Source organism: Acinonyx jubatus, chromosome C1, assembly GCF_027475565.1.
Source record: "Acinonyx jubatus isolate Ajub_Pintada_27869175 chromosome C1, VMU_Ajub_asm_v1.0, whole genome shotgun sequence".
Classification (NCBI taxonomy): Eukaryota; Metazoa; Chordata; class Mammalia; order Carnivora; family Felidae; genus Acinonyx; species Acinonyx jubatus.
This window is the reverse complement of record NC_069381.1, coordinates 168,760,340-168,770,608: the sequence shown is the minus strand read 5'-3', so window position 1 is coordinate 168,770,608 and position 10,269 is coordinate 168,760,340. Positions and strand designations below refer to the sequence as shown.

Below are 10,269 nucleotides of genomic sequence, written 5' to 3'. Positions count from 1 at the left end.
AGTGGCAGAACAACCATGTAATTCCAAATGTTGCCCTCCCTAAAAAATTCTTTTATTTTTTGTCCTCTTTACTACCTTTATTATTATGATATATACATGGTAAAAACTTGTAAATAACTTAGAAAGTTTAGTAAATAGATACTATAGTATTCTAGTCTCATAATATCCATACACATATTCAAACAAATGCCGAGTAATGTTCAAATTACAACTACTATTCAGCAAATACATCCAACTTGTTTTAGCCCCAATCATGTACATTTTTCATAAAATCTTTAAATAATGTAGTATACTCAAAATAACCTGAATTACTATATTGATCCTAAAAGTATTTAAACCTTCAAAATTATTTTCTCTATCAATGAGATGGGCATCACAAATATACCACTTACATAAAAAATAATTATCATTAAATAGTCGTGTTTGTTTGTTTTTTGGGGTTCCTCCCTGCCAAGTCCCTGAGTTTGTGTGAGTCCTTGAGAGAAGACAGTATGGCTACCATGTTCTACAGCTAGGTAGGCTGCTGAGTAACAACTGAAAATATAAATTATTTTAATCAAGCAAGTAAAGTTCATCTAAAATAAACTTCCCAGAGAAGGTCACAATAGGCTCACTTGTGCAGACACTCCTGACAACATCCTGCTGAGAGCAGAATCAGCCTCCAAAGAGTGTCAACCTAAATAAGATCATTCTGGGAAAATCACTGGGTTTTTCAGAGACGGAGAACAGTCAGATAAACACCACAGTAGGGATCTGTACAAGCATAAGAGATTTTAAAGGGAGTCATTGCTGAGAAACATGCTCTAATACTGTCTACTTGATTAAACCATTCAGCACTTTTCATTGTGCCTTGAGGCTTAAATATAATTGTATGCCATCACTGAAGCATCACAGTGGTATTTGATATTTGGAATGTTGTTCAAAAAGAATGCAACTGATAAGAATCATTTTAAGGCTTTTGCATTCTCTTAAGAAATGCTTTCTCTCAGAGAGTCATTTTATAGCTAGATTTCATAAATGTAAATGAAACCATTCTAATGGGGAACTGTAGAAAATTATAAATGTATATATATCCACTTATCTGTAACAGCTGTTCACTTTGGCTTTACCTTTGTTATTTTCTATTTTTTTTTCTACATTATTGTCATACAATCTTTGTCCTTTCTGAGTTCACACTGTTCCTTTCAACTTCACTGACAGTTATTTTTTTCCCTTGAGAGCAATCAATGTTTACCATACCTGGCTACACCTTGTGTCTTCCACTGATAAACAATGACTTAAACGCCAATGTCAAGCAATGTCATTCAACACATCTGTTTCATTAATGGAAATTGTGATGGCAATCTGAACCCTCCCCTCTGATTTCTTATTACGTAACTACAGAAGCAAATTAAAAGGAACATACCATGAGCGTATAAATGATGTGCCCCTACCACAACATCAGTGAACAAAGAACATTTTTTAGAAGTGTCCCCACTAATTTACCTCTACTGATGACTATAGTTAAGAACACTATATTGCAGATTTGAAAGTCACTAAAAAGTATTCACAAATTTCTTTAAAATTTAAATATTATACTTTTAATACTCTGTAGATAATATGACTAATAAAAGAATGTAACTTTATGTGTAAAATAACTTTTAATCTCAAATATTTACTGTATTTGATTTTGGTAAAGTTTGATGGTCTAATCTGTTTTGGGAGGTTGGAATTTGAAAAAGCAGTGCCTAAAACTCAACTAGGCATCAGTAAATGGGAATCTGAGGGATTTGGGGGTTGTTTTCTTTACACACGGATAAGCCACTTTACAGTCCAAGAGTGGAGAACGAGATGAAATTGAAAACATAGAACAATGTTTCATAGCTTTCTTCAGCTTTCACCATTATTCTTCACCTCTTTCAAATTTAATTCCCTGTATGAGGAAACATAGTCAATAGAGTTTTGTGGCACAAGGTACCTAAAATCATTCATCCCTCTGTACCTGAATGATTCTCTGTGGTAGAGGATGTCTTGTTCGGGTATTTACATGCCCTAACTCAAAAAGTGGAGATGTCTGGGGTATGTATATATCAAAAAAGAGTCATTTTAAAATTTAGACCCAAAGTTCAAGCTAAAGAATAGAATAATCTCCCAATTGAAAAATAGGCTCAGCTCTTTTATTGTCACTGTTGTTATAACAGATCTATTACCATATAATTGTTCATTTTTTCTAATCTTCTTAAAAATTCTCAAGAATTTTTTCTGACTACTAGCCAATAATGTCAGTTATGAAATAATGAATCCACTCAGAACATAGAATTTAAATCTAATGAGAGCATGATATCGGTATATTGGTATGGATGGGCAGTACAAAGTTCTGCTTAATCACAAGGAAAACAATTTTGGATATTTAACGTTTCCAATAGTTTTTCAGTACAGTAGATGCTATTACCATTGAGCACTAATGATACATTAATGTGTAAAGGCATGGCCCTCATAGTTCCCATTTAAGTAAAAGCCAGGCTGCCAGATCATTTCTAGTGCCCACAAAAGGAATACATCATGTCCTCAAACACCATCTCAGTCAGACTTCTGGCAATAAGGTGATTACAAGAATAGCAGCTTCCCAACCCGTTTCTTTGTATCACTTCTGAGAGAGGAATTCTTATCTTGATAATCATCCTACATCTTTTGATGTAGGTTAAAAAGGAAATGGAATATTTTATTCCTCAAATGTGACCTCGAATATTTCTTCAACTTTCAGATTTTCACAGTGAGCCCAAACTGATAGCAGTATTGTCCTGAAGTTGGTAGTAGCTGGGAAATACCATGTATTTCACAGATAGATATACAGATGTATATATTGCAAGAAATTGCCCATGGGGTCCTCCAGCTCGAATGCACTGGCTTTTATACTAGCTTATATTACTCTTACATAAAAGTATTACTATTCATGCATTCACTTTAGAAATAGCGAAAACAAATCGAGTGAAATCAAAGTCTTGTTCTGTACCTTCTTAGTTTTGAATCATGTGGTACACAACATTCCTAGATTCCTCTGTGCTTAACCCATATTTAGGGAACTCAGCTACCTTCTGAAAATCAGAAAAAAAATTGATTTATGTTGCAATTTCTTCCAGGAGCTTGAAACAGATTTTCTTGTATGTTACTTTATCAATTTATAAAGTGAATAAATCTAACACTAAAAGTAGATTTTGATCAGGTGTCAGTTGTAAAGATTATGAGACAACCAAGACTTACAGAAAGTTTAGACACAGTTTCATCTAAAAACGGGAGTAGATGATCCTTTCTGTTCCCTATGGTCTTCTAGTCTCAATTCAATGTGTGTGTGTGTGTGTGTGTGTCTGCATGCACGTGTCTCAAGGCAGCTTTTCAGAGAGTAATAATAAACATTTTTAAAGTCCCTTCCTTATATCTCAACCATAAGGTCAATGAGGCTCTAGACACATGTAACATCTATGCTATGTATTGGGTGGAAGAAAAACTGATTATTTTCTGTGGAGTCAAATGGTTATCATGAGAATTGAATATAGTAAGCACAAGGGAAAGGCTAACTATAATACAGTCTAATTGTCTAGTCCTATGTATTTTAGTTAAATAGGTAATAAATAGATGAGATATAGATAAATAGACCAAACATTATATTTTTAGAAAATTGTAATAACTAGATAATGTCTATATAAGAATCATCAATAAGTCTACATTAGAATCAATTACAAATTTGACTTAGAATATTCATTAAGTACAGACACTAACAAACCTTGATTATATCAACTAAAGGCAAAAGATCTTTGAGATAAGTAGATAAAAAAAAATTGTGTGATCTATGGGGGCTGTTTTTGAAATGAGAACAATATCTCCAGTTAAAACTCAGTAACTAATTACAATAAATTTTAGCATACACAAATTTATAAAATGATCAATGTAGTAAAATGTTAAAGACTGATGATTGCAGATCTCTTGGAAACAGGAGGATGTGACATGGTTAAATCTACAGCAGTATCTGCTCTTAGGAACTAAGCTTATATTCTCCTAGGCTGGACATTATATAATGATTTTTCATTCCTTCTTTTCAGTTTATGCAAAACATGCAAATAACTTAATAAATTATCCTCTTTTGTTAATTCACTTGCAAAATGGTTAAAGTTCATCTTTACATTATTCTTTTTGGAGAAGTAAAAGTGACTACACATTTTCTAGAATGCCTTATAGAATGCATGATGACCTACACAGTTATCTTTATTTTTTTTAACCAATTGGTATATCAAAATCCAAGGGAGAAGAAGATAAGAAAGAAGTTATCTCTACCAAATAATTATGTCAATTTTATGAAAGTTTTATAAAATTGATGTCACCAGGGTCTTTAAAGTGTGTGTGACAGTTGACAGAGCACAAAAAAGACTCCCCATGGCATGATTACTGGAGTACCATGGTTATTTGTCCTCTGCTACATCTGGAGTCACCAGTCTGATAAAGCCAGGGACTGTGTTACGATGGACTTTAGGAACAGAGGGACATACAACACCAGGAGACATATTGCTTTGCTTTTTATCTACAATCTACACTTCCCTTAAGACTAAAGAAGAGTATCTTGGGGTGAGCAAATAGAGTGTAATCATAAACCAACTTAGCTAGAAGGTCTGCCTATTCTGCAGCTAATAGAATAGGAACTTGAGTTGAGGCAGAAGTGTATGGCCCTTGCCACACTGCCCAATAAACTCTATCTCAAATCAAGGTAATAAAAAGGAATATAAGTTTCTTTTCAATGGACATAAAGACAAGAATATAACTGAAATTCCATTCTTAGTACACCTCTTAAAATTGTTAAAGAGATATCCTAGAGATGATTCTCCCATATTATTGTTTTATCACTTTTAGTGATACAAATACTTGCAATGCCTAACTTCTATACAACTGAACACTTCAGGAAACTGAGATATTCATTCTTTAATCTCCTAATGTCTTACTTAATAACTTGCTGCCCAAGTAACTGATGTAATTTAGCTTTCAAACATTTAGACAATTATGAGTCAAATGTCTAAGCTAGCATAATTCAGGAGACATTAATTGAATTAATAGTCATGTTCTATAAAGTTTTCTAGAAACTAGGTCCTCTAACTTTCTTCTAATAATCTTGGCAGGGGGGCCTCCATTTTAAGAATATGGATTTAGGAAGACATACACGCACTGGCTTCAATCAATGTCAACTCTCCATATGTTTGCAATTAACTTTCAGTAGATAGTCATTTTGAAAGACTCACTTATCAACAAAAATGACAGAATTCTTTCTATCCCCAGGTGAGAAGCATACTGAAAGGCAGACTGCCATGTTTGTCCAGTTACATTTGCCAATTGTCTGTAGCTGCCTTAGATATGAGATGCACAGGATTTCCTTGGAACATAGGTTTTCAAAGAACAAAATAATTTTACACAGAACTCAAGCTGTGAAGCTACTGAATCAATGCAAATGGCTGGTGACTGTAAATATGGCGAAGTAAGTGTGTTGACGTTTTGAAGAGTTTTGCTTCTGATTTTAAATGATGCACAAGCAACTGCCCTTGACACAGAACAGGAATCTAGCACACACTTGGGAGTAGCCCATCAGAACTTGGTGAATTCATGTGGACACCCACTGAAAGTAGATGGAGTGAGATCTCTGAGCAACATCCCTTTGCAATGACCGGTGTAAAATGTGCCAGCAATAAGGGCTATTTATCCTGCCATGTAGTACAGCAGCATGCTGCCCCCGTGTGCATCCAAGAAAAGAAATAATTTATTTCAGGACTATTTTGCTTTAATATGCTGCCTTTAGGAAAATGACCAGGTATTTCTTTTCTAAAAAAAATTTTTTTAAGGTTTATTTCTGAGAGAGAGAGAGAGAGAGAAGGAAAGATAGAGCATGACTGGGGGACGGGAAGACAGAGAGGGAGATACAGAACCTGAAGCAGGCTCCAGGCTCTGAGCTGTCAGCACACAGCCCGATGCAGGGCCTAAACTCACACACTATGAGCTCATGACTTGAGCCCAAGTTGGTTACTCAACTGACTGAGCCGCCCAGGTGCCCAACCAGGTATTTCTGGTTCTATTCTATGATTGGTTCTATTCATTTAGTCTTAATTCGTTCAAAACTATTTATTGAATAGATACCATGGTTCACACGCTTTTCCTGGTGCTTGATACACAACAGTTTGATTCCCGAAATCGTGAGCACGTTGTCCCAGATTCTACCAGTATTCCTAGCAGAGTCGATGTTCAAAATTATTCACTAAATAAATAATATGAATTCAAATTCAAATTTGACAAAGTTTAATAAAAATATCTCCTGAAGACAACAGAAGACAAACTAATTCCTTTACCTTCAATTTTGAAAGCGAGCTACCCTTCAATTTAGAAATTATGGCAAAATCCTTTGATTAAAAAAAAAGCATTATCATTTTTATCTAAATGTTATCATCATCCCTATTTTATTTTTCTCAAAATTTCTTTCTGGAAATCCATGTATATTTTTTTCTAGCTTTTACTATACCATCTTTTACAGAAAATTATATTAATGAAAGTCTTAAGGAGTCACCTTTTCTACTTCCTGCAAACCTCCTCCTTATTGAATACATTTTAATTCAGTGAACTTCTAAAGACCCCTAAGACATATCATTATCCACCATTTCACCTCTGACTCACTTCTGCCCACACCCAAAAGCTTAATTTTCTTTTCTTTTTAATAAGCCTCTATGGCTAAAAATGATAGCTAAGTAGCAGACAAGAATTCCTATTTGGAGAAATTTGACTTTTGCCTATGCTACCACAAAATAGAAATGATATTCTGTACAACTATTAATCCTCTTGAATTATGAGAAAACAGTAAGAGGGAGAGGTATGCCCCATTTTATAACCTGATAAATATATGAAACTCTAGATCAGGGACTCTCTACGTGTAGTTCCCCAAACCAGCAGTAAAAGCATCCCCTGACAACTTGCTCAAATTGATTTTCAAGGAACCAGCAATCTGTATTTTAACAAATTCTCCTAGTGATTCTGATTCACTGAAATTTTGATAATCACTGTTCATTTTAGTGCATTATCTCCCTCCTTGATGCTGTAACATCATATGCTCTTTTAGTTTAAAGAATTACTACATATAAATGTTAAAAAAAGAGCTACTACCCTTTATTAATAATCTGTATTTAAAGGCATTTTTCAGGGTGGCAGGGTGGCTGGGTGGCTCAGTTGGTTAAGCATCCAACTTCAGCTCAGGTCATGATCTCACTGGTTGTGAGTTTGAGCCCTGCATTGGGCTCTGTGCTGACAGCTCAGAGCTGGAGCCTGCTTTAGATTCTGTCTCCTTCTCTCTGCCCCTCTCCTGCTTGTGTTCGTTCTGGTTCTCTCCCACCCTCCCTCCCTCCCTTTCTCTCTCCCTCTCCCTCCCCCAATATAAATAAATATTTTAAAGAATTTTTAAAAATATGGCATCTTTCAATCACTCAGTAAAAGTCTGCATACAAGGTCATTGGGAAGGTAAGGTTTGGTCTGTGTAGAAGTCCTGAGAAAGAACTCACTGGAGAGTCTGGAGGGGCATTATGCAGTTTCTGCAGCAAAGAGGACCATCAGTGGATATCACTGAATCCAACAGTATAAAGTAATATATCATCAGTCAGGAGATTTCAAGCACAAAGTGAATCAGTATGTGAGATATCTTCAGATTTACATTTTTCTTATAATAATACAAGGCCCTAATGTGAACTCAGAATACTCCAATGGAATACAGGACAAACAACCATTTCATTTCAGAAAGTCAGAACTACGTAATTGGTGGAAGTGCCCTACTATGGTTAATTAAGGAAGAAAGAAGTCACAAATTCAGTCTTTTTCTGTGGAACATTAACTTCCAGTGTTTTACAATAGTTTTGAGAGATTTAAACCCTACTTTTCCAATCAACTCAAAGAGATGATAACAAGTGTCTAAACAGTAATACCAGCGTTCTGTTTTCCAAAAACTTGTATCAGCCTAGCATGATACAGTAGCAATATACCACAGTGGTAAAGACCAAAGAGTCTATAGCCACACTGACAGGATTTCGATTCCTGGGTCTACTACTTACAAGCAATCATTTCACCTCTATATCCCTCAATTTCCTCACACAGTAATTAACATTTACTGCCTCTTAAGGTTATTATTTTGATTAAAAGAATTAATATTTGTATTTTAACAAAAACCTAAAAACATTTGTAAAGACTAGTACCTGGAACATGATACAACTGATGAAAATGTTTATTAAAAAATATATGTCCCACTAATATTCTAATTAGTTTCAAAGCAATAAGTATGTGAACATTTATAGTTAAAAATAAAACTATACATAAAATTAAGAAATGTGCAAGATATAAAAATCTTACAGATAGCATTGCTTTTATTGACCAATCTGACAATTTTTTCCAGGTAGCTTATGTTGAGACAACGCAATTTGCTCAAGACATCATCTCCTTTGCAAAACATTACACATGACTATGAAAAAGGTCAAGAATGAAGGTGTATTTATATTAATTAACACTTCATAGACAACAGGTCCAATGCTTACTGTTTCAAAGACATGAAAATGAATTTATTAGTAGCTGGCCTTGGATTGTTACGATATAGCACTGTGATGCCAATAGATAAAAAATTCTTACTAAATAAATATGCAATCAAATGAAGTATGTTGCTTGTATAAATTATGGGGGTATATTTCTGTTTACAATAACCTGTTTTTGTGATAATGGAGAATCAATATATGACAAAACATTCATGCAAGAAAGTGTATTTTTAAAGGAACCATCTAAAATAGTTATATTTGATTAAAATTTCTTGTCAGTGCCCATATTAAATACAATCCAAGGGAAATATAAGAAATATCATGATGTTATTAAAGAAGTGGCATAAGAACAGACATAATACGTGAAACCCAACCTATGTCCACACAAAGAAACGCAATCAGCTTATTAATATTAAACGACATGACCATTCAACTTTCAATTTAACCTCCATTTCCCACTTGGTTTCTATTTATTCCTCCCTTCCTTCCTTCCGTCCGTCCTTCCTTCCTTCCTTCCTTCCTTCCTTCCTTCCTTCCTTCCGTCATTTATTTAAGAGAGAAGGAGAGAATACCACGAGGGGCAGAGAGAGAGAGAGAAGCGGGACTCACCTGAAGTGGAGCTCGTATTTTACTCCAAGCAGGGCTCATGTTCACCTGATGCAGGGCTCTTGCTCACCCTCCATTTCCCAGTCTTACAAAATGTTTAGTTTTACAATTTTCACATGTTCACTGCATTTACCTTATATGGAAACAGCCAAAACTCTTAACCTTTTTGTTTACACATGTGAATCAACAACTTATAACAACACATCCTATCAAGTTAAGTTTGCTGATCTAGCTACAGCGGCTAGAGAAAAGTCACACCTTTTGTCTTTCTCACTGATAATTTGGGTTCCTGCTTGAAAGACTATCATCAATCATGTCTAGAGTAAGGCTCTAGTCTTTCCTGTGCTACAGTTAAAGCATCATCCTTATAAAATAGCCCTCTTTCCCGAGGAGTCTAAAAGCTGTATCATTGCCAGAACAATCCAGGATTAAAAAAAAAAATCCACTGTCCCATTAAAACAATATTGACACTTACAGATGACAAAGAAAGAAAATACTGCTTACTAGTCACTGCGAGCTCCTCCTCTTGCTTCTGCAATGTCCTTCTCCTATTTTGCTTCTGAAAAACAAAAATATTAAAATCTTAAAATGAAGAAAAACATAGTTGAGGTATTTTACATGATCTGCACATTCAGACTATTACTATTTTCTTATAAATATGGAATGGTTAAACAGTAAAACATTGTGGTGTTGAAACACAAGGGGTATAAAGATACCCATGATTCTCCAACATGAGAGACTTCACTTTAAGAACTGGCACAGTTACTCTTTTAATCCAAAAGAAAGTCTACAGGGAACCATTCCAGAGGGGACATAGCACTGAGAAAAGTGGCATAGAGGAAACACAAAAAAAGATCAGAAGAAAGAGACAAAAAGCTAATGGGGTAGACCTTAATTTGGGATGAATTCATTGATAAATAATAAGTAATTGGCCTTAGGCATTTTGAGAAAACATTAGAGGAACCCTTATTATTAAAAGAATTAAGACACCGTTATATAAAAATCTGAACTTCCAGCATATACTCATGCAGGGATTAACAATGTTGTGTCATTGGAGAAAACAATTAAGATGGTGATGCTAATACTAATGACAAAA

General features: G+C 34.7%; 1 long non-coding RNA gene across 1 annotated transcript; it reads left to right on the top strand.

Moving 5' to 3' along the window:
* Positions 1–438: 438 nt before the first annotated feature.
* LOC113597994 (uncharacterized) lies at positions 439–8,779 on the top strand. Its single transcript, XR_003418677.2, has 3 exons — positions 439–515; positions 5,299–5,494; positions 8,435–8,779. It is a non-coding gene; the product is annotated as an uncharacterized LOC113597994 (long non-coding RNA).
* Positions 8,780–10,269: the final 1,490 nt, after the last annotated feature.